General features: G+C 40.4%; 1 long non-coding RNA gene across 1 annotated transcript in view; it reads right to left on the minus strand.

The window, feature by feature from the left end:
* Positions 1 to 19,407: 19,407 nt before the first annotated feature.
* The window catches only part of LOC139184910 (uncharacterized), a 53,176-nt gene continuing 50,484 nt past the window's right edge, over positions 19,408 to 22,099 (minus strand). Inside the window, exon 4 of the long non-coding RNA XR_011568443.1 lies at positions 19,408 to 20,541. This is a non-coding gene — a long non-coding RNA (uncharacterized lncRNA). The remainder of the gene's footprint in view (positions 20,542 to 22,099) is intronic.

The following is a 22,099-nucleotide window of genomic DNA, read 5'->3' on the forward strand; positions in this document are numbered from 1 at the left end:
TGCAGATTCTTTAGCAACTGAGCTACAAGGGAAGCCCAGAATACACAGAATGGTACAAAATAGGTCTTAATGACCCAGATAACCACGATGGTGTGATCACTCACCTACAGTCAGATATCCTGAAGTGTGAAGTCAAGTGGGCCTTAGAAAGCATCACTACGAACAAAGCTAGTGGAGGTGATGGAATTACAAATGAGCTATTTCAAATCATAAAAGGTGATGCTGTGAAAGTGCTGCACTCAACAGCCCAACAAATTTGGAAAACTCAGCAGGCACCACAGGACTGGAAAAGGTCAGTTTTCATTCCAACCCCAAAAGAAGGGCAATGTCAAAGAATGTTCAAACTACTGCACAGTTGTGTTCATTTCTCATGCTAGCAAAGTAATGCTCAAAATTCTGCAAGCTAGGCTTCAACAGTATGTCAACCAAGAATTTCCAGATGTTCAAGCTGAATTTAGAAAAGGCAGAGGAATCAGAGATCAAATTGCCAACATCTACTGGATCACAGAAAAAGCATGGGAATTCCGGAAAAACATCTACTTCTGCTTCACGGACTACACTAAAGCTTTTGACTATGTGAATCATAACAAACAATGGAAAATTCTTAAAGAGATGGGAATACCAGACCACCTTACCTACTTCCTGAAAAACCTGTATGCAGATCAAGAAGCAACAATTAGAATTGGACATGGAACAATGGACTGGTTCAAAATTGGTAAAGGAGTATACCAAGGCTGTATATTGTCTTATTTAACTTCTATGTAGAGTACATCATGAGAAATGCCAGGCTGGATGAAGCTCAGTCTGGAATCAAGACTGCTAGGAGAAATATCAATAACCTCAGATATTCAGATGACACCACCCTAACGACAGAAAGTGAAGAGGAACTAAAGAGCCTCTTGATGAATGTGAAAGAGGAGAGTAAAAAGGCTGGCTTATAAATCAACATTCAAAAAACTAAGATCATGGCACCTAGTCCCATCACTTCATGGCAAATAGAGAGGGAAAAAATGGAAACAGTGACAGACTTTATTTTCTTGGGCTCTAAAATCACAGCGGATGGTAACTTCAGCCATGAAATTTAAAGACATTTGTTCCTTGGAAGAAAAGCTATGAAAACCTAGGCAGTGTATTAAAAAGCAGAGATATCACTTTGCTGAGAAAGGTCTGTATAGTCAAAGCTATGGTTTTTCCCATAGCCACATATGGATGTGACAGTTGGACCATAAAGAAGGCTGAGCACTGAAGAATTGATGCTTTCAAATTGTGCTGGAGAAGACTCTTGAGGGTTGTTTGGACAGCAAGCAGATCAAACCAGTCAGTCCTAAAGGAAATCAACCTTGAATATTCATTGGAAGGATTGATGCTGAAGTTCCAATACTTTGGCCACCTGAAGAGGTGACTCACTGGAAAAGGCCCTGATGCTGGGAAAGATTGAGGGCAGGAGGAGAAGGGGATGAGAGAGGATGAGATGGCTGGATGGCATCACCGACTCAATGGACATGGGTTTGAGTAAACTCCAGGAGACGGTGAAGGACAGGGAAGCCTGGAGTGCTGCAGTCCATCAAGTCGTGAAGAGTTGGACACAAATGAGTGACTGAACAACAACCACAAAATCCCTATAAATTTCTAAAAAGCCCTCTGGGAGGTACTGGTTCTAGGGAGATCTGCTGAGCCAAACCAAGGCCAGCTAAAGATGGGATTATTATTAGATAATCCAGAATTTTACCCTGGGCTTTAAAGGCCTTCAGAGCCTGAGTTTACCCTACACTGCCAGTTGGCTGGTTCACTGCGATGGTTCTCAAGGGGGTGTTACAGACCCACCAAAGGAGGCAGCAAGCCAGGTAGAGAGAAGGGCAGCAGGAGGTGGGCGGTCTGCTTCTTGCTCAGGTGCTTCCATTCTTCCCATTTACCTGGTGAGTTCCAGGTATTCTGTTTGAACAAAGCAGTCCTCAGTTTCAGGAGGTAAATGTTATATATGTTTTGACAGTTTTCTCCAGATTTATAATTTCTGAGAGAAGATGTGTTGACCTCCTCACTCCATGCTGTAAGTGAATGTCCCATTTTTTTTTTTATACAATTTCTACTTCCTTATTGAGACTCACTATATATTCAGTCACTGCCATCAGAGTTTCCTTTAATTCTTTGAACTTATTCATAATAGCTGCTTTGAAGTCTTTGCTAACTTCTGAGCCCACTCAGAGTCAATGAGTTCTGCCAGTTACTCAAATCTGAATCTCACACCTCAATGTTTGATCAGCACATCTGCTCCCAAAACTTCATGGGAGGGACTTCCCTGGTGGTCCAGTGGCTAAGACTTTGTGCTCCCAATACAGGGACCCAGGTTGGATCCTGGTCAGGGAACTAGATTCCACATGCTGCAACTGAGAGTCAGCACAGCCAAATAAATAAATATTTAAAAAACCCACAAAAAGCAAACTTCATGGGAAGCTATGTCATTGTAATCAGTTACCTTTAAAATTCACCACAAGAAATCCCTGTCCAAGGACAAAAACCTCTAAGGCTAAGGCTTTACATATCAACTCCTATTTTCCTCTGGGGTTGGAATGGCTTTCTCTAGAGGGAGGAAGACATATGAACCATGGCTGAGTAGCCTGGGTCAGTGGTCAGGGTCTTTCGGAAGAACTGCAATGACAGAGGTCCATCCCTAAGGAGGAAAGAGTGCTCCCTAGTTGGCACAGCTTCCTCCTGCAGGCGGCCCATGAGGAGCCACAGTGAGCCTGGACACAAAGGTTCCCTGATTTCAAGCTCAACAGGCTGCAAATTATGATCCATTTCTATTCAAAATACTTCTGACATCCAATACTTCTGACACTAGGTTTTTGAGACCAAGCAATTCTTCAGTTTTCTGCAGACATAAACTGGGTGTTCTACAATTCAATTCTGACAGTAACCACCTAGAGTTGGTGAAATCCCCACAGTTTGAGGGCTCAGTTCCACAAGACTGTCCCCACTTCAGAGTGAGTTTTGTGTCTGTGATCAGGTTTGATAACGTGCTAGAACAGCGCACAGAACTGTTATTTACTATTACTAGTTTCTTATAAAGGATACAATGCAGGAACAGCCAAACAGAAAAGATGCACTGAGCGAGATGTGCTGGAGGGGAGGAAGGGTGGGGGCTGTGACGCTTCTGCGCCCTCTCTGGCACCTCGCTCTCCCAGCATCTTGATGCGTCCCCCAAGCCAGAAATCCTCCAAACTCTGTTCAGAAGTTTTATGAAGGTTCCATTATAGAGACACATTGTTTAAGCCATTGGCAATTGGTGATTAACTCACTTTCCAGGTTCCCTCCCTTCCCCAGAGGTTGGAAAGTAGGGCTGAAATCATGCCTTGGTTGTTCTGGTGATGAGTCCTTATCCTGAAACTATCTCGGCACCCTCAGCCATCAGTCACCTCATAGTATACAAAAAGACACTCATCACCCTCAAGATTCCAAGAATCTTAGAAGCTCTTGTCTCAGGAACCGGGGACTAAGACCTAGCATGAGAACAAAAGATGCTACAACTGCCCCTATCACTCAGAAAATTACCAATACAAGGGTTTAGGAGCTCTGTGCCAGGAACTGGGGATAAAGACCAAATATATATACATCTATTACATCACACGATCACACTGACGTATTCACCTCACAGTTGGATGCCCAGGGAACTCAACTCCTTGGCTGAATTCTGGTTCCTGACTGTGCCTGGGTCTGTCTTGTTTTTAATCTGTCTTATTAGCCTATCCTTTTCTGTTCTTCCATGGCTGACTCACCCCAAGCCCCATCTATTTATTGGATACTGAATATATTCCATCTGGCATTTAAAATTTATTTAAACATTGAATATATTCCATAGAAACTTCTGGGCCTGGGAGCTATTTGTAAATATCTCCTCCTTGATCCACTGACAACTTAACCTCATAGAAAAATATTATTTCTCACATTTCTAGTTCCCAAGGAAGCTTACCTGAGCCTCTAGGTGCAGACAACCTCCCCATCTGTATGATGAGCCTCGGAGCAGGCACGACACAGATTTGGGTCAGGCAGACGTGGGTTCTAGCTCCTCCTGACTGGTTGTGTGTGTGTCCTTAGGTGGCCAGTTTCTCTCTCAGAGCCTTGCAGACTAAACTGTGAAATGAGGATCATAGTACTTACTTCATAGGGCTAATGCAATGACCAAATGAGCTAAGGTATTGTCAGCATCTGGCTGAGATGTTATTGATAAACGCTGTTGTCTCTTTGCTCTCTTCATGGCGGGGGGCATATTTTCTGTGTAACTCCTACAACCTCTAGACCAGTGCTGCCAGTTGCTGATGCCAGCTGCTGCCCAGTAAATATTTGTTAGGGAAATTACCTGCTGCTCCTCTGTTTTCCTGCCTTTTTTTGTTGGTGATTTTCACACTGTGCTCAGTGCAATCTTGGTGGTTCTGAAGAGGTGCCCAAGAGCCCAGGTGGGTCAGGGCATGTGAGAACTTATAAGGGTAAAAAATAAGGAGGGAGTATTGGGTTCTAGGACAATTCCCATGTTAGCTCTGCCAGTTTACACTTTAAATTGATTTGGAAACTATATGTGTGTGTGTGTGTGTGTGTGTGTGTATACACATGTGCTGTGTTCAGTCGTGTCCAACTCTTGGCACACACACAGTTTTTTTTTTTTTTAAAGAAAGGATTTTGTAGTTTAAAGCTTGAACATAACTGCCTTATACTTTGACTAACTTAGAGAAGGAACTTAGTTTTACAAATGACACAAATGTCTGTATCTTTATTCTCCAAAACATTAGTCACTATAATCAAATTAAATAAAAAAAATTCAATTTAGTTCCTCAGTTTTACTAGCCACATTTCAAGTACTTAATAGCTATATGTGACTAGTGGCTACTATTTCAGGCAGTACAATATGAACATTTCCATCACTGCAGAAAGTTCTATTAGTGCTGCTGCTACTGCTGCTAAGTCTGCTGCTGCTACTGCTGCTAAGTCACCTCAGTCGTGTCCGACTCTGTGTGACCCCATAGACGGCAGCCCACCAGGCTCCCCCGTCCCTGGGAGTCTCCAGGCAAGAACACTGGAGTGGGTTGCCATTTCCTTCTCCAATGCATGAAGGTGAAAAGTGAAAGTGAAGTCGCTCAGTCGTGTCCAACTCTTAGCAACCCCATGGACTGCAGCCTACCAGGCTCCTCCGCCCATGGGATTTTCCAGGCAAGAGTACTGGAGTGCGTGCCATTGCCTTCTCTGTCTATTAGCGCTGGTCTGTGGTTTATATTAATTGACAGTGGCCATGCACTGTATGCCACAGTTATGTTTGTAGGCTTAAAGGGTAAGCTGAGCTGTCTATAGTTGCAGGTTTGGGTCCTGCTATTAACTTGCCAACTAGGCTGGTTTCAGGTTCCCTCAAATGTACCAGGGAGATCCGGGCCACATCAGAGATTTCCACCCATTTTATCTCCTTTGATTGTTACTTTGTTTTCTCGGACCCACACCCAGGTTTAAAATAAACTTCTCTATTAGATAATAATCGGCTTACCCTCCCACTTTTGTTAACCAGTGCTATTTATAACTACCAACAAAAACCTCTGACCAGCATAAGATTACCAGAATTCTTATTTTGAGTGGAAGTGATTCCAGTCCAAAAGTTAGATAATGGGATGTGGTGGTTAGATTAGCCTTATCTCTGATCATTATATAACTTCACTGAGCAGTTTTTTAAACTTTGAAAATAATGTATGATGCTCCTCCCTGTTTCTATTGGGCTTCCCTGGTGGCTCAGACAGTAAAAGACCCACCTGCAATGCCGGAGACCTGTGTTGGGAAGATTCCCTGGAGGAGGGCATGGCAATCCACTCCAGTATTCTTGCCTGGAGAATCCCCATGGACAGGGGAGCCTGGCGGGCTACAGTCCGTGGGGTGCAAAAGGTCGGACATGACAGAGCAACTAAGCACAGTCCTGTTTCTGTTACTACCTTCTCCCACTCTTAGGGCTTTAAGGTGCTTAAGTTAGGAGTATTCTGACTACATGATCACTTAATATTTCTTTAAATTTTCAAAGAGCTTCTGGGTCAAAGGAGGGAATTATCGCAAAAGTTCAATTTGGGAATTTAGAAAATCAATAAAAAGAAGCCAAATTATCAAATGCATGAATCAAACTAAAAACCTAGAATAGTTTGCCTTCTCAGTGTAGGGAACAAGATGTACAGTGTGATTACATTTTAAAAATATATATTGGGCAAGACTTCTGGCTGTAGGATGGCAAATTCTAATGCCCAAAGAAACAATTTCAAGGCTTTGGAAATCAACCAAAGGGAAACAAGTCGAGATACATTTTGTCATGAAAAGCTGCTAAAGTTTTATGAAAGAATGTTGAGAGTCTGTGACCTTCATGGCTGGAGCTGCATTTTCCCCTGTGTCCCCAGCACAAATAGCCTGGTAATTTTATCAGGGCAATACTGGTTGTGAAAACCAGCAGCCTCACTATCAGAGGTAGGGTGAATTTGACTCGGATGGAAGGTGAAAACCCACAGCCAGCAGTGTTGTCAATAAAGGCAGCAAACTCAGTAGGAATTGAAAAGTAAAAGTCATAGCTTTGCTAGCCTGAAATTGCAGTTGTGGCTGCGGTGAGCAGCTGACCAGCCAGAAATGTAAAGCGGAAATCCTGGAAATGAGAGAGCCATAGAAAAACTATATCATCTCCCATGCATCCCTGATTGTCCAGGAAACTATACATATGTACAGGGGAGAGTCAAGAGAGCCTGGAAGTAAGTATAACTTAGGCAGCCTGTCTGAACTTTGAGTGAATTCCTCAACCCACACACAGATCCATCAGCAGAAAATGGATTTTATAAACTTAAGGTGTTTGAGCACCATCTCTGCCCAATTGTAACAGGAGGGAAAGGGAGCAGGCATAACTTTTGAAAGAATGACAGACCAAGGACACAACACAAACCTATTGGAATTGTTAGGTAGGCAGAATAGGGAAAAGGAGTCCAAAATGGCGGTGGCTAAAAGACAAGGAAGGTCAAAGGAAGGTCCGAACACCAGAATGAAGACTTCAGGCAAAACAAACAGCACTCCTGGCTAAGCCCAGTTTGCATAGGGCAGGCCCAGGTGGAGGAAAAAACATATAAAAGGAGGAGCCAAAGTGCTCTCTCTCTCTCTCTCACTCTCTCTCCTTCCCTGTGCGCTCCTCCACTCTCTTCTCTTCGAGTCTTTGGGTTAGCATGCCCTCACTCTTCGAGGATGGATTATCCTGCTATCTTCTAAATAAAATAGAGCTGTAACACTGATTTGCCTAAGAGCTATAACACAGTTTGTCCAAGACCCAAGAGCTGTGACGTGCCTACAGCTTTAATGTCTGTTGCTGCAAATCTTTGTTGTGACGAGACAAAGAACCGAGGAACATACACTCACGTTACAGAATCAAATGGGTCCAAGATGGCAGCAAGTTGACTTCTATTAGACCTTGATCCTCAATCACCAAGCTAAATGACACACCCACAGGTGCCATGACAGTTCCAGTTCAGTTCAGTTGCTCAGTTGTGTCCAACTCTTTGCGATCGCAAGGACTGCAGCACACCAGGATTCCTTGTCCATTATCAACTCCCAGAGCTTGTTCAAACTCAAGTCCATCGAGTTAGTGATGCCATCCAACCATCTCATCCTCTGTCATCCCTTTATCCTCCTGCCTTCAATCTTTCCCAGCATCAGGGTCTTTTCCAATGAGTCAGTTCTTCACATCAAGTGGCCAAAGTATTGGAGCTTCAGCTTCAGCATCAGTCCTTCCAATGAATATTCAGGACTGACTGGTTTGATCTCCTTGATCTCCACGGGACTCTCAAGAGTCTTCTCCAACACCACAGTTCAAAAACATCAATTCTTCGGTGCTCAGCTTTCTTTATGGTCCAACTCTCACATCCAAACACGACTACTGGAAAAACCATAGCCTTGACTAGACAGACCTTTGTTGGCAAAGTAATGTCTCTGCTTTTTAATATGCTGTCTAGGTTGATCATGCTTTTTTTCCAAGGAGAAAGAACCTTTTTAATTTCATGGCTGCAGTCACCATTTGCAGTGATTTTGGAGCCCAAGAAAATAAAGGCTCTCACTGTTTCCATTGTTTTCCCTCTATTTGCCATGAAGTGATGGAACTGGATGCCATGATCTTGGTTTTTTGAACGTTAAATTTTCAAGTAGCTTTTTCATTCTCCTCTTTCACTATTATCAAGAGGCTCTTTAGTTCTGAATAAATCACTTTTTACCTATCACTCTGTCTGTCACTGAATTCTTTCTGTGATGAATCATCAAAAACCTGAGCTTCATTATGTCTAGAGTCCAGAGTTGCACCAATATATTATCTAAAATGTCAAGATTTCAACAAAAATTATAAGACATGTAAAGAAACAGAAAATCTGATTCATACTCCAAAATGAATGATACATACTCAGGGAAAAAAGCAAATAGAAACTAACTCTGTGCTACTAAATAACCAAGAGATCACTTAAGAAATCAGAGGAAATTAAAAAATACCTGGAAAAAATGACAATGAAAACACAATGACCCCAAACCTATGAAATGCAACAAAAGCAGTTCTAAGAGGGAAGTTTATAGCAATACAATTTTACCTTGAGAAATAAGAAAAATCTTAAATAAATAATCTAAACTTACACCTAAAGCAATTAGAGATAAAAGAACAAACAAAATCCAAAGTTAGTATAAGGAAATATCAGAGAAGAAATAAATGAGATAGAAATGAAAAAAAAATAGCAAAGATCAACAAAACTAAAAGCTGGTTCTTTGAGAAGATAAACAAAATTAAGAAACCTTTAGCCAAACTTACTAAGAAGAAAAGGGCGAGGACTCAAATCAATAAAATTAGAAATGTAAAAGGAGAAGTTACAACTGACACTGCAGAAACACAAAGGATCATAAGAGACTACTACAAGCAACTATATGCCAATAAAATGAACAACCTGGAAGAAATGTACAAATTCTTAGAAAGGTACAACCTTCCAAGATTGGACTAGGAAGAACAGAAAATAGGAACAGAAAAATTACAAGTAATAAAATTGAAACAGTGATTAAAAATCTTTCAACAAACGAAAGTCCAGATCTGATGGCTTCACCAGAAAATCCTATCAAAAATTTAGAGAAGGGCTAAACTTCTTAAACTCTTCCAAAATACTGCAGGAGGAACACTGCCAAACTCATTCTGTGAGGCCACCATCACCCTGATACCAAAAACAAAGATATCACACAAAAAGAAAATTACAGGTCTATATGGCAACCCACTCCAGTATTCTTGCCTGGAGAATCCCACGGGCGGAGGAGCAGGTAGGCCACAGTCCACGGGGTCACAAAGAGTCGGACACAACTGAGCAACTTCACTTTCACTTTCATCACTAATGAACACAGACACAAAAATCCTCAACAAAATACAAGCACTCCAAATCCAACAACACGTTAAAAGGACCATACATCATGATCAAGTGGGATTTATCCCAGGGATGCAGGGATTCTTCAATATATGCAAATCAATCAATATGATACACCATATTAATAAGTTGAAAAATAAAAACCATATTATCATCTCAATAGATGCGGAAAAAGCTATTGACAAAATTCAATACCCATTTATGATTAAAAAAAATCTCTACAGAAAGTGGACATAGAGGGAATCTACCTGAATATAATAAAGGCATATATGATAAACCCACAGCAAACATTATTCTCATTCCTGAGAAAAAAGAACGTCCTCTAAAATAAGGAACAAGACAAGGTTACCCACTCTCCCCACTATTACCCAAAATGGTTTTGAAAGTCCTGAACACAGCAATAAGGGAAGAAAAAGAAATAAAAGGAATATAAATTGAAAAAAAAATTAAAAAAAATAAAAAGGAATATAAATTAGAAAAGAAGTTAAACTGTCACTGTTTGCAGATGACACAATACATACATAGAAAATCCTAAAGATATCACCAGCAAACTACTAGAGCTAATCAATGAATTTAGTAAAGTCACAGGATACAAAATTAATACATAGAAGTCTCTTGCATTCTTGTACACTAAAAACAAAAGGTCAGAAGGAGAAATTAAAGAAACAATCTTATGTACCATTGCAACAAAAAGAATAAAATACCTAGGAATAAAACTACCTAAGGAGGCAAAAGACCTATACACAGAAAACTGTAAGATACTCATGAAAGAAATCAAAGACAACACAAACAGATGGAAATGTATACCATGTTCTTGCATTGGAAGAATCAACATTCTGAAAATGATTACACTACCCAAAGCAATCTATGATTCAAAGCAATCCCTATCAAATCACCAATGGCATTTTCCACAGAACTAGAACAAAAAATTTTACAATTTGTTTGAAACCACAAAAGACCTCGAATAGCAAAAGCAATCTTGAGAAAAAGAAAAAAACACAAAAACAAAAACAGAGCTGGAGGAATCAGGCTCCCTGACTTCATACTACACTACAAGGTTACAGTAATCGAGTCAGTATGGTACTGACACAAAAACAGAAATATAGATCAGTGTAACAGGACAGAAAGCCCAGAGATAAACCCATGCACCTATGGTCACTTACTCTATGACAAAGGAGGCTAGCACATACAATGGAACAAAGACCCTCTTCAAAAAGTGGTGCTGGGAAAACTGGACAGCTACATGTAAAAGAATGGAATTAGAATACTGTCTAACACCACACACAGAAATAAATTTAAAATGGATTAAAGACCTAAATGTAAGGCCAGCCACTATAAAACTCTTAGAGGAAAACGTAGGCAGAACAAACACCCTTTAACATAAATCACAGCAAAATAGTTTTTGACCAACCTGGAGTCATGAGAATAAACAAACAAACAAAAAACACAAATGGAACCTAATTAAACTTAAAAGGTTTTTCACAGCAAAGGAAACCAAAAATAAGACAAAAAGACAACCCTCAGAATGAGAGAAAATACTTGCAAACAAAGCAACTGACAAAGGAGTAATTTCTAAAATATAAAAACAGCTCATTCAGCTTAATTAAAAAAAAAAAACAACCCAATCAAAAAATGAGTGCAAGACCTAAATGGACATTTCTCCAAAGAAGACATACAGATGGCCAACAAACACATGAAAAGATGCTCAGCACCACTAATTACTAGAGAAATGCAAATCAAAACTACAGTGAGGTATCATGTCATCCCAGTCAGAACGGTCATCATCACAAAATCTATAAACAACAAATGCTGGAGAGGGTATGGAGAAAAGAGAACTCCCTTGCACTGTTGGTGGGAATGTAAATTTATACAGCCATTATGGAGGTTCCTTAAAAAACTAAGAATAGAACTGTCATGTGACCCAGCAATTCCACTACTGGGCATATACCCAGAAAAAACCATAATTCAAAAAGACACATGCACCCCAATGTTCACTGCAGCACTATTTACAATAGCCAGGTCATGGAAACAACCTAATGTCCATCAAACAAAGAATGGGAAAAGAAGATGTGGTACGTATATATAATGGAATATTATTCAGCCATAAAAGGAATGAATTGGGTCATTTGTATAGACATGGATGGATCCAGAGACTGTCATGTAGAGTGAAGTAAAAAAGAGAAAAACAAATGTCATATTCCACACAGATATGTGGAATCTAGAGAAATGGTATTGACGATCTTATTTGCAAAGGAGAAATAGACACACAGACATAGAGAACAAACATATGGATACCAAGATGGACAAAGGGGTGGTGAGATGAACTGGGAGTTGGGATTGACATACACACACTAGTGGTGCTCTGTATAAAATAGATGACTAATGAGAATCTACTGTATAGCACAGGGGACTCTACTCAGTGCTCTATGGTGACCTAAATGGGAAGGAAATCCAAAAAAGAGGGGATATATGTGTATGTATAGCCGATTCACTTTGCTGTACAGTAGAAACCAGCACAACATTGTAAATTAACTATACCCCAATACAAATTATGGTGGACTTTCCTGGTGGCTCAGATGGTAAAGCGTCTGCCTACAGTGCGGGAGACCCGGGTTCAATCCCTGGGTCGGGAAGATCCCCTGGAGAAAGAAATGGCAACCCACTCCAGTATTCTTGCCTGAAAAACCCCATGGATGGAAGAGCCTGGTAGGCTACAGTCCATGGGGTCGCAAAGAGTCGGACACGACTGAGCGACTTTCTTTCAATACAAATTAGGGGGAAAAAGAAAGAAGGTAACTCTGAGTGGGCCCAAAAATCAGATTTAACAAGCGAAGACTTTAAAGTAGCTATTATAAATATGTTCAAAGAACTAAAGGAAACCTTGCTTAAGAATTAAAGGATAGTGTAATGGCAAAGATTCAACAAATAGAGAATCTCAACAAAGAAACAGACATTATAAAAAAGAATCTAATGCAAATTGAGACAGCCAAAATTTAATAATATATGAGAGCAGGTCATAGAAGAAAAATCAGTGAGCATGAACATAGATCATTAGAAATTACTCAGTCTTAAGAACAGAGAGGAAAAAGATTAAGGAAAAATAAATAGAGCCTCAGAGACTGCTGGGATAACAATGAGCACATCAACACACATGTTATTGGAGTCCCTGAAGGCTAAGAGAGAAAATGACAGAAAAATATTCAATGACATATGGCTGAAAAGCTCTGTTTGATGAAAATAGTAATCTACAGACCACAGAAACTCAACACACCCCAAAGAGAACAAACCAGAGATCCAAACCTAGACACATCACAGTCAAGTTACTGGAAGCCAAAGACAAGAGAAAATATCGAAACCAGTTAGAGAAGATGACTCACCATGTAAAAGAGAACAATATGATTAAGGACTGATTTCCTGTCCCAAACCACAAAGACCAAAAGAGGACAGAATCACATATTCAAACTGCTGAAACAAACAAACTTGTCAACTTAGAGTTTTATATTTAATAAAACTATTCTTTCATAATTAAAATGAAATAAAGACATTTCCAGGTGGAGACTGAGAGAATTTGTTGCTAGCTGACCAGCTTGACAAGAAATACTAAAGGAAGTTCCTCAGACTGAGAGGCAGTGGCACCAGATGGCAACTTGAATCCAAAGAACAACAACACAGGAAATGGAAAATATATCAGTAAATGTAAAGTACTTACAAATATATTTCTTAATTTCTGTAAAAGTCATATAATGTTTTGTAAAGCTATAATTATAACACAAGTTTTAAGCTTATTATACATATATGTATAATATATAAATAACAGTAGCATAAAGGAAGGGTTGAAATGGAGTTATGTTAGAGCAAGGTTGCTGTATTTTACTGGAATTAAGTCAGTATTAACACGAACTAGATTGTGACAAGTAAGACGTATATTTTAATCCCTAGAGCAATTATTTAAAAAATATATTTTAAAAATAGTTTAAAAATCAGAAATAAAGATGTTACACTTAAAATATTTGTGTAACACTCAAGAGAGTAAAAGGAAAACAGAACAATAAAAACTCCTGCAATATATAGGAATTAAATAGCAAAATGAAAGACATAATCCAATTCTATCAATGATTATATTATATTATTAATCATTGAATGAAAATGCAAAAATTTTCACATTGGCTATAAAACACAGTTCAAAGATTAAAAAATAGAAGGACAGTAAAAAAAAATTGAAAAATATTTACCATGTAAGCAGTAACCATAGGACAGCTGAAACATCTATATTAATGTCAGACATATGGACTTGCAAACAAGAAATATACTGGAGACAAAGAGGTATTTCATAATGATAAAAGTATCAATACATCCAGAAGATACAATAAGTGTGTATATATACCTAACAACAGAGTCCCCAAATATATGAAGGAAAAATTGACAGAACTGAAAGAAAAAATAGACAATTCTATAATTAGAAGGCGATGGCACCCCACTCCAGTACTCTTGCCTGGAGAATCCCATGGATGGAGGAGCCTGGGGGGCTGCAGTCCATGGGGTCACACAGAGTCGGACATGACTGAAACGACTTAGCAGGGATTCCAATATCCAACTTTTGATAATTGACAGAATAACTGGATACAAAATGAATAACACTAGAGAAGACTTAAACTGAGCAGAACACACATTCTTTTAAAATGCATATGAAACATTCTCCAGGATAGGTCGTATGCTAGACTGAAAAGTAAATCTAAATAAATTTTAAATGACTGAAATGGTGTTAGAGATCACAACAGGAAGAAACTTGGAAAATCTCCAAATATTTGGAAGTTTAAACAATGCACATCTAAATAACCTGTGGACAAAAAAAAAAAGAAATCATAAAGGAAATTTTAAAACATGAATTTAAAATAAAACACAGCTAGATCAGTGGTTGAGGAAACTCGTAACACTGAAGCTATATTAAAAAAGAAATATTGCAAGTCAACTACATCAATATTCATATTACAAAATTAGAAAAGAACAAATTAAACCTTAAGCAGAATAAAGGAAATAACAAAGATTAGTGTAGAAATCAGTAAAACAAGCAAAAAACCCAACACAGACAATCAGTTCGATTAAACCAAAAATAGGTAATTTGAAGACTAAAAAAAAAAAAAAAGATAAACCTTTAGCTAGAGTGATTAAGAAAAAGAAAGTGAGAAGACAGAAATTATCAAAATCAACAATGAAAAGAGCGGACATCACTCCCAATCTGATAAAAATGAAAAGAATTTTAAGGGAATATCATAAAAGACACAAATTACCAAAACTGACTCAGGCAGAAATAGAAATTCTGTATAAAGCTATAACAAGTTGTAGTTTAAAACTTTCAGTAAACTCTAGGTCTAAATTATTTCACTAGTATAACTATAAATGGAGTCAGGAAGCAACAGTTAGAACTGGACATGGAACAACAGACTGGTTCCAAATAGGAAAAGGAGTATGTCAAGGCTGTATACTGTCACCCTGCTTATTTAACTTATATGCAGAGTACATCATGAGAAATGCTGGGCTGGAAGAAGCACAAGCTGGAATCAAGATTGCCGGGAGAAATAGCAATAACCTCAGATATGCAGATGACACCACCCTTATGGCAGAAAGTGAAGAGGAACTCAAAAGCCTCTTGATGAAAGTGAAAGTGGAGAGTGAAAAAGTTGGCTTAAAGCTCAACATTCAGAAAACGAAGATCATGGCATCTGGTCCCATCACTTCATGGGAAATAGATAGGGAAACAGTGGAAACAGTGTCAGACTTTATTTTTCTGGGCTCCAAAATCACTACAGATGGTGACTGCAGCCATAAAATTAAAAGACGCTTACTCCTTGGAAGGAAAGTTATGACCAACCTAGATAGCATATTCAAAAGCAGAGACATTACTTTGCCAACAAAAGTCCATCTAGTCAAGGTTATGTAGTCGTGTATGGATGCGAGAGTTGGACTGTGAAGAAAGCTGAGCGCTGAAGAATTGATGCTTTTGAACTGTGGTGTTGGAGAAGACTCTTGAGAGTCCCTTGGACTGCAAGGAGATCCAACCAGTCCATCTTAAAGATTAGTCCTGGGTGTTCATTGGAGGGACTGATGTTGAGGCTGAAACTGCAATACTTTGGCTACCTGATGCAGAGTTGACTCATTTGAAAAGACCCTGATGCTGGGAGGGATTGGGGGCAGGAGGAGAAGGGGACGACAGAGGATGAGACGGCTGGATGGCATCACTGACTTGATGGATGTGAGTTTGAGTGAACTCCGGGAGATGGTGATGGACAGGGATGCCTGGCATGCTGCAATTCATGGGGTCTCAAAGAGTCGGACACGACTGAGTGACTGAACTGAACTGAACCTTTAAAAATTGTGAATCACCATATTGTATACCTATATCTTACACAATAATATATTTTTTTAAATTTTATTTTATTTTTAAACTTTACATAATTGTATTAGTTTTGCCAAATATATCAACTATATTTCAACTAAAAAACAAAAACAAAACAACCTCGTCTAGGTACTGCTCTGAGGAGGCTTTCCAGATGTAATTAAGACCTCAACAATTAACTCTAAGACAGGGAGATATTCTCAGTGGGTCTGATAGAAACATATGGGTCCTTAAAAGATGGTAGCCTTTCCCCGGTGAGCAAATTTGTAAGCATGAAGAGGAATTTCACACGAGGAAACAGTACAGACTGAACTGTGTCTGTCCCAAATTTTCTATGCTGAAACCCTAACCCCAATATGACTGCATTTGGAGACGAGGCTTATAATAAGGTCAATCAGTTCAGTCAGTTCAGTCGCTCAGTCGTGTCTGACTCTTTGCGACTCCATGAATCACAGCACGCCAGGCCTCCCTGTCCATAATAAGGTAATAAAGGTTAAATGAGATCACAAGTGTGGGGCCTTAATATAACATAGTTAGTGTCCTTATAAGAGGAAGAAACACCAATGTCCCTCTCTGCACGCTCACAGAAAAAAGGCCATGTCAGGCCACAGCAATAAAGCAGACATCTACACACCAGGGAGAGAGGTTCTCACCAGAAACCAACCCAGAAAGCACCTTGATTTTGGATGTGTAGACTTCAGAACTGCAAGAAAATAAAATTTCCTTGTTTTAAGCAACCCGTTCTGTGGTGTTTTATTGTGGCAGCCCTAGCAGACTACTACAGAAAGATTCTCCACTGCAGGTTTCAAAGACTGAGAGGGTCATGTGACCAGGAGTATGGAAAGCGGCCTCCAGCTGATAGCCATCAAGGACACAGGGCGCTCAGTCCTACAGCTGCAAGGAATTGAGTTCTGACTCATCAATTCAGCTCAGAAGAGAACCTCAGGATCCGAGGAAGATACCTAATAGTTATAGGCCTCATAAGAACCAGAGCACAAAACCCAGTCACATCACGCCCAGATGTTTCTCAAACAGAACTGGGAGTTAATAAAGGAGTTTTAAGTTGCATAAACAAACAAACAATTTCACTGGTAAATTCTATTTACATTTAAGGAAGAAATAATACCAGGTCTACACAATCTTTTCCAGAATAGAGAAGAAAACACATCCCAAACTCAATTTATTAGGGCAGCATTACCCTGATGATAAGATGGTTGGATGGCATCACCAACTCAGTGGACATGAATTTAAGCAAATTCCCAGAGACAGTGAAGGACAGGGAAGCCTGGCATGCTGCAGTCCATGGGGTCGCAAAGAATTGGAGAAGACTTAGGCACTGAATAACAATAAACCCTGATATCAAAATTCTAACCAGCAAAGCTAATTAACAATTACCAGGAAATAAAAATAGAATCTGGGTAATAAAATCTAACTTTTTTTTTCTTTTCCTTTTTATTTCTTCTGGTTTCACTTGCTCACAGGGTGCACCGTGCAGAGAGGCCTTCCACCCAGAACTTCAGACCAGGGTTCCTAGTGTGAGACACCTGCAGCGGACAGCTTAGCTCCACAGGCTGTGTGCAGAGACATTTCATCTGCGCACTGCAATCTAGAGCGCAAGCTGCACAGGCTCCAAGACTGCTCCCTCCCCAGTTAAGGAGAAGCCTATTAAGTAGACTGGCCCACAGTCGATGAGGGAGAGCCTGTGCTCTTGAATGCAAGCTTGCACTGAAGCAGAGGTCAAATTGCCAACATTCATTGGATCATAGAGAAAGCAGAGGAATTCCAGAAAAACATCTACTTCTGCTTAATTATCTATGCTAAAGCCTTTGACTGTATGAATCACAACAAACTATGGAAAATTCTTGGTGTGTGTGGAAACATTTTAAAGAGGTAGGAATACCAGACCACCTTACCTGTCTCCTAAGAAATCTGTATGTAGTTCAAGAAGCAACAGTTAGAACCAGACATGGAACACGGACTGGTTCAAAATTGGGGAAGGAGTACACCAAGGCTGTATATTGTCACCCTGCTTATTTAACTTCTATGCAGAGTACATCATGAGAAACGCTGGGCTGGAGGAAGCACAAGCTGGAATCAAGATTGCTAGGAGAAATATCAATAACCTCAGATATGCAGATGACACCACCCTTATGGCAGAAAGTGAAGAGGAAGTAAAGAGCCTCTTGATGAAGGTGAAAGAGGAGAGTGAAAACGCTGGTTTAAAACTCAACATTCATAAAACTAAGATCATGGCATCCAGTCCCATCACTTCATGGCAAATAGAAGGGGAAAAAGTGGAAGCAGTGACAGGTTTTATTTTCTTGGGCTCTAAAATCACTGGGGATGGTGACTGCAGCCATGAAATTAAAATACACTTGTTCCTTGGAAGGAAAGCTATGATAAACCTAGACAGTGTATTAAAAAGCAATGACATCACTTTGCCGACAAATGTCTGTAGAGTCCAAGCTATGGTTTTGCCAGTAGTGAGATGCTGGACCAAAAAGGTGTGAGAACTGGACCAAAAGGAAGATTGAGCACCCAAGAATTGATGCTTTTGAATTTGTGGTGTGGGAGAAGATTCTTGAGAGTCCCTTGGACTACAAGGGGATCAAACTAGTCAATCCTAACAAAAATCAACCCTGAATATTCAATGGAAGGACTGATGCTGAAGCTAAAGCTCCAGTATTTTGGCCACGTGATGGAAAGAGCTGACTCACTGGAAAAGACCCTGAAGCTGGGAAAGATTGAAGGCAAAAAGAGAAGAGGGCGGCAGAAGATGAAATGGTTAGATAGCATCACTGACTCAATGGACATGAATCTGAGCAAACTCTGAGGGATAGTGAAGGATAGGGAAGCCTGTCATATTGCAGTCCATGGGGTCACAAACAGTTGAACACAACATAGCAACTGAACAACAACAACTTCTTTGATTAAAGAATAACTTTCCTTTGCTTCTGAACCAAATTCAGTTTTGTTCTAGGGGCATGAAGGACACAGGGCAGAAGGACCCTTGTTGGAGACCGACATGAGAGGGCAGGTAAAAAAGCTAGAAAAAGATATTTCAAAAAATCAAACTACAGACCCCAATTCCACATGAACATACGTGCAACGATCCTTAACAAAATATTAGCAAATCAAATCCAACAGTATACACAAAAGGATAATACATCACAACCTAGTGGATTTTATCCAAGTAATCTACATTATGAAGAATGGTTGTGTCTGGATCCTGGAATGATGGGTAGTTTATTTTCCTCTTAAATTTCAATAATGAACATAGCTTAATTCTTCAACAAGAATTAAGATATTCTTATTTTAAAGAAAATACAAAGAATGTTCCTCCGGTATTTCCTGTGTAGATAGGGAGGGGAAGAAACACTGATTTGGGTGAAAGAGTCGTCAAGTATAAACATTTCTCACTCTCTACGAAGTAAAAGATGAAATAAAATTATGAAACAACAAAAAAATAGTAAATAGTAGAGAGATATTTACTGTATGACGCCCCCTCCTTCTTCCCACAAACAGCCAAGAAGGAGTTAAGGAGAGTTCTCAGTGAAAACCAGGGGCCTCTCAACACCCCTAGCCATTCCCTGCATGGAAATGCCTTTGCATGTAAACAAGAATCAAGTTTTGTAATTTGGTGGTATTTAGCTCTTCTTTGGAGGAAATGTGATGATGAAGTCATCAAAGAGGCAATTTTTTTAAATGGCCTGGCATGTGCAGAGAAGAGAATTTCCTGAGTACTAATGCATTCCCTGTTCTTAGCAGAGACCTTGAACATTTTTATAAGTAAAAAGTTGCTCCAGCACCAAATACTGAAAAAGGTTATCGTGCATTTGAGAGGGGCAGTCTCTGCTGATGAGAGACTGGAACTGGCCTACCTCTGAAAGCGCTGCTAGAGATGTAAAAAGTAATTTTATGTCACTTATATCTTGTCCTGCAGTTTGCAGAAGGAAATGCCAGTTGATAAACAGAAAAATTTCTCTCCTTACTGATCTCCTTTTTCCCCCCGAAGCTCTGGCTCACAGCTCTATGACACCATTTCTTCTCCCTGAGTCTGGACCACAGTGGACTTGTTTGGAGAATAAATCTTGGGACATTTGAAGCATACCCACTGAGCTGGTGCTGGTGAGCAGCAGGATTCTACCCCTGGGCCTGTGATGTGTGGGATCCCTCTCTACCTGTGTCCCAAATTCTCTTAACAAAAAGCAACCACTCACACTAGACAGAAGGTCCAAAGTGCTGTAACTAGGAAACGACAAGTTGGGCTGGTAGTCAAACTAGAATGCAAGCGACTGATACAGAGGTGTTTCAAAGAGCCAACTACCGAGAGTTCTGGGTCCCACGGAGAAGGAAGGGAGGTTTCCTACAGGATTTCTGCCCACACTTGGAAGCCAGCTCTCCACCAGATCTGAAAACTGCTTCTATATTCTTGTCAAAGAACAGCTTTGGGTCCTTGGGGGTTCTAGGCTAAATAACAAATACCCAAGAATTCTATGATGCAACATGGCTGACTTCATACAAATAATTACCAACTTGCAGCTCTCATTCGGGGCACATAAAGTGCCAGAAGCACCAAACATAGGACATCCCTAATCAAAAAAGCAAAGGCGCCAGGCCCAGTTACCTGAGGGCTTCCCAGGTGGCCAGGCGTAAAGAATCCACCTGTCAGTGCAGAAGACACAGGAAACTTGGGTTCGATCCCCAGGTTGGGAAGATGCCCTAAAGAAGGAAATGGAAACCCACTTCAGTATTCTTGCCTGGAGAATCCCATGGACAGAGGAGCCTGATGAGCTACAGTCCATGGGGTTGCAAAGAGTCTGACTTGGATACCTTTGGGGGCAGGTATTATTTTGCCTAATACAGATGTTAGATAAACAATGTGAGTCTCTGACTGTCAAATTTCACAAACCATTTAAACAAGCAAGCTGTTCTGGTCATCCGTTTCTGTATAATGAACTCATTCTCAAACTCAGTGGCTTAAAACAACAAAAATCATTTATTTCCCTCACAAACCTGTAATTTGGGCAGGGCTTGCTGGGGACTCATCTTCGCTCCATGTGGTATCAGCTGTAGCAGTTCCACTGGAGCCGTGGGGTCCACTTCCAAAAGGGTTCACTCAATTCCGGGCAAGTTGGTGCTGGCTATCAGCTATGAGTTCACCAGTGTTATTGGCTGAGGCGTTGATTCCTCTCTCCCTGGGCCTTTTCTTATGGCTGCTTGGGGTTCCTAACAGCATGGCAGTTGGGTACCAAGAGGCTCAGGAAGAAGCTGCAAGGCTTCCTATGACTTTGCTTCAGAAGTTCTTGAATGTCACATTGACTGCATTTTTAATAAAGTAAATTTATTACTTTATATACATTTTAAGCTGAGCAAGTCACCAAGGCCCTCCAACATCCCAAGGGAAGCAAATTAGATACACCTCTTAGTGGGAGAAGTGCCAAAGAATTTGTGACCGTCTTTAATCTACTACACACACACACACACAAGTGGAGGAAAAAACATAGTATTGTCATATTTTATTTTGATAAATAGGAATATGAAAAAGCAAAACCAAGAATGTTATCCTCTAGTGTATTATCCAATCTGTCTTTTAAAAATAGAATTTATTTATTGGCTACACTGGGTCTTTGATGCTGCGAACAGGCTTTCTCTAGTTGCAGAAAGCGGGAGCTGCTCTCCAGCAGTGGTGCACAGGCTTCTCACTGCAGTGGCTTCTCTTGTTGCAGAGCACAGGCTCTAGCACGCTCAGGCTTCAGTAGTTATGGCACACAGGCTTAACTGCTCCGTGGCATGTGAGATCTTCCCGGACCAGGGATCAAACCTGTGTCCCTTGCATTGCAAGGCAGATTCTTAACCACTGGACCACCAGGGAAGCCCCCAATCTGTTTCTTAAAACAAAGTATCTTTCTTCTACCAAAAATATAGGAAGGACATGGTACCAGAAAAATGGCAGTTCTTTAAAACTGAGCAGGTTTGTTTAGTGAAATCTCTATGCTATACTTGTTTCTCACATTTCAGCTTAGGTAGAAAACTAGGTCATGGGTAGGGCATCCAGATGGGCCTTGGGAAACCACCAGGCATAAGGCACGAGGGCCTCTGTGGTGCAGAGCAGCAACCCACTACCGCCTCCTCGGCCTGGTTTGCAGCCAGACGATCCACAACCCCACGTCCTGCTGGCTCCGGGGCCCTACTGCCCTGTTCCATTTCCAGTCCCCAGGGAGCTGCCAATGGACAAGTGGGCAGAGGGATCTGCCTGTTGTCTGAGGTTTGCCTTGGG

This window comes from Bos indicus, chromosome 9, assembly GCF_029378745.1.
Source record: "Bos indicus isolate NIAB-ARS_2022 breed Sahiwal x Tharparkar chromosome 9, NIAB-ARS_B.indTharparkar_mat_pri_1.0, whole genome shotgun sequence".
NCBI lineage: Eukaryota > Metazoa > Chordata > Mammalia > Artiodactyla > Bovidae > Bos > Bos indicus.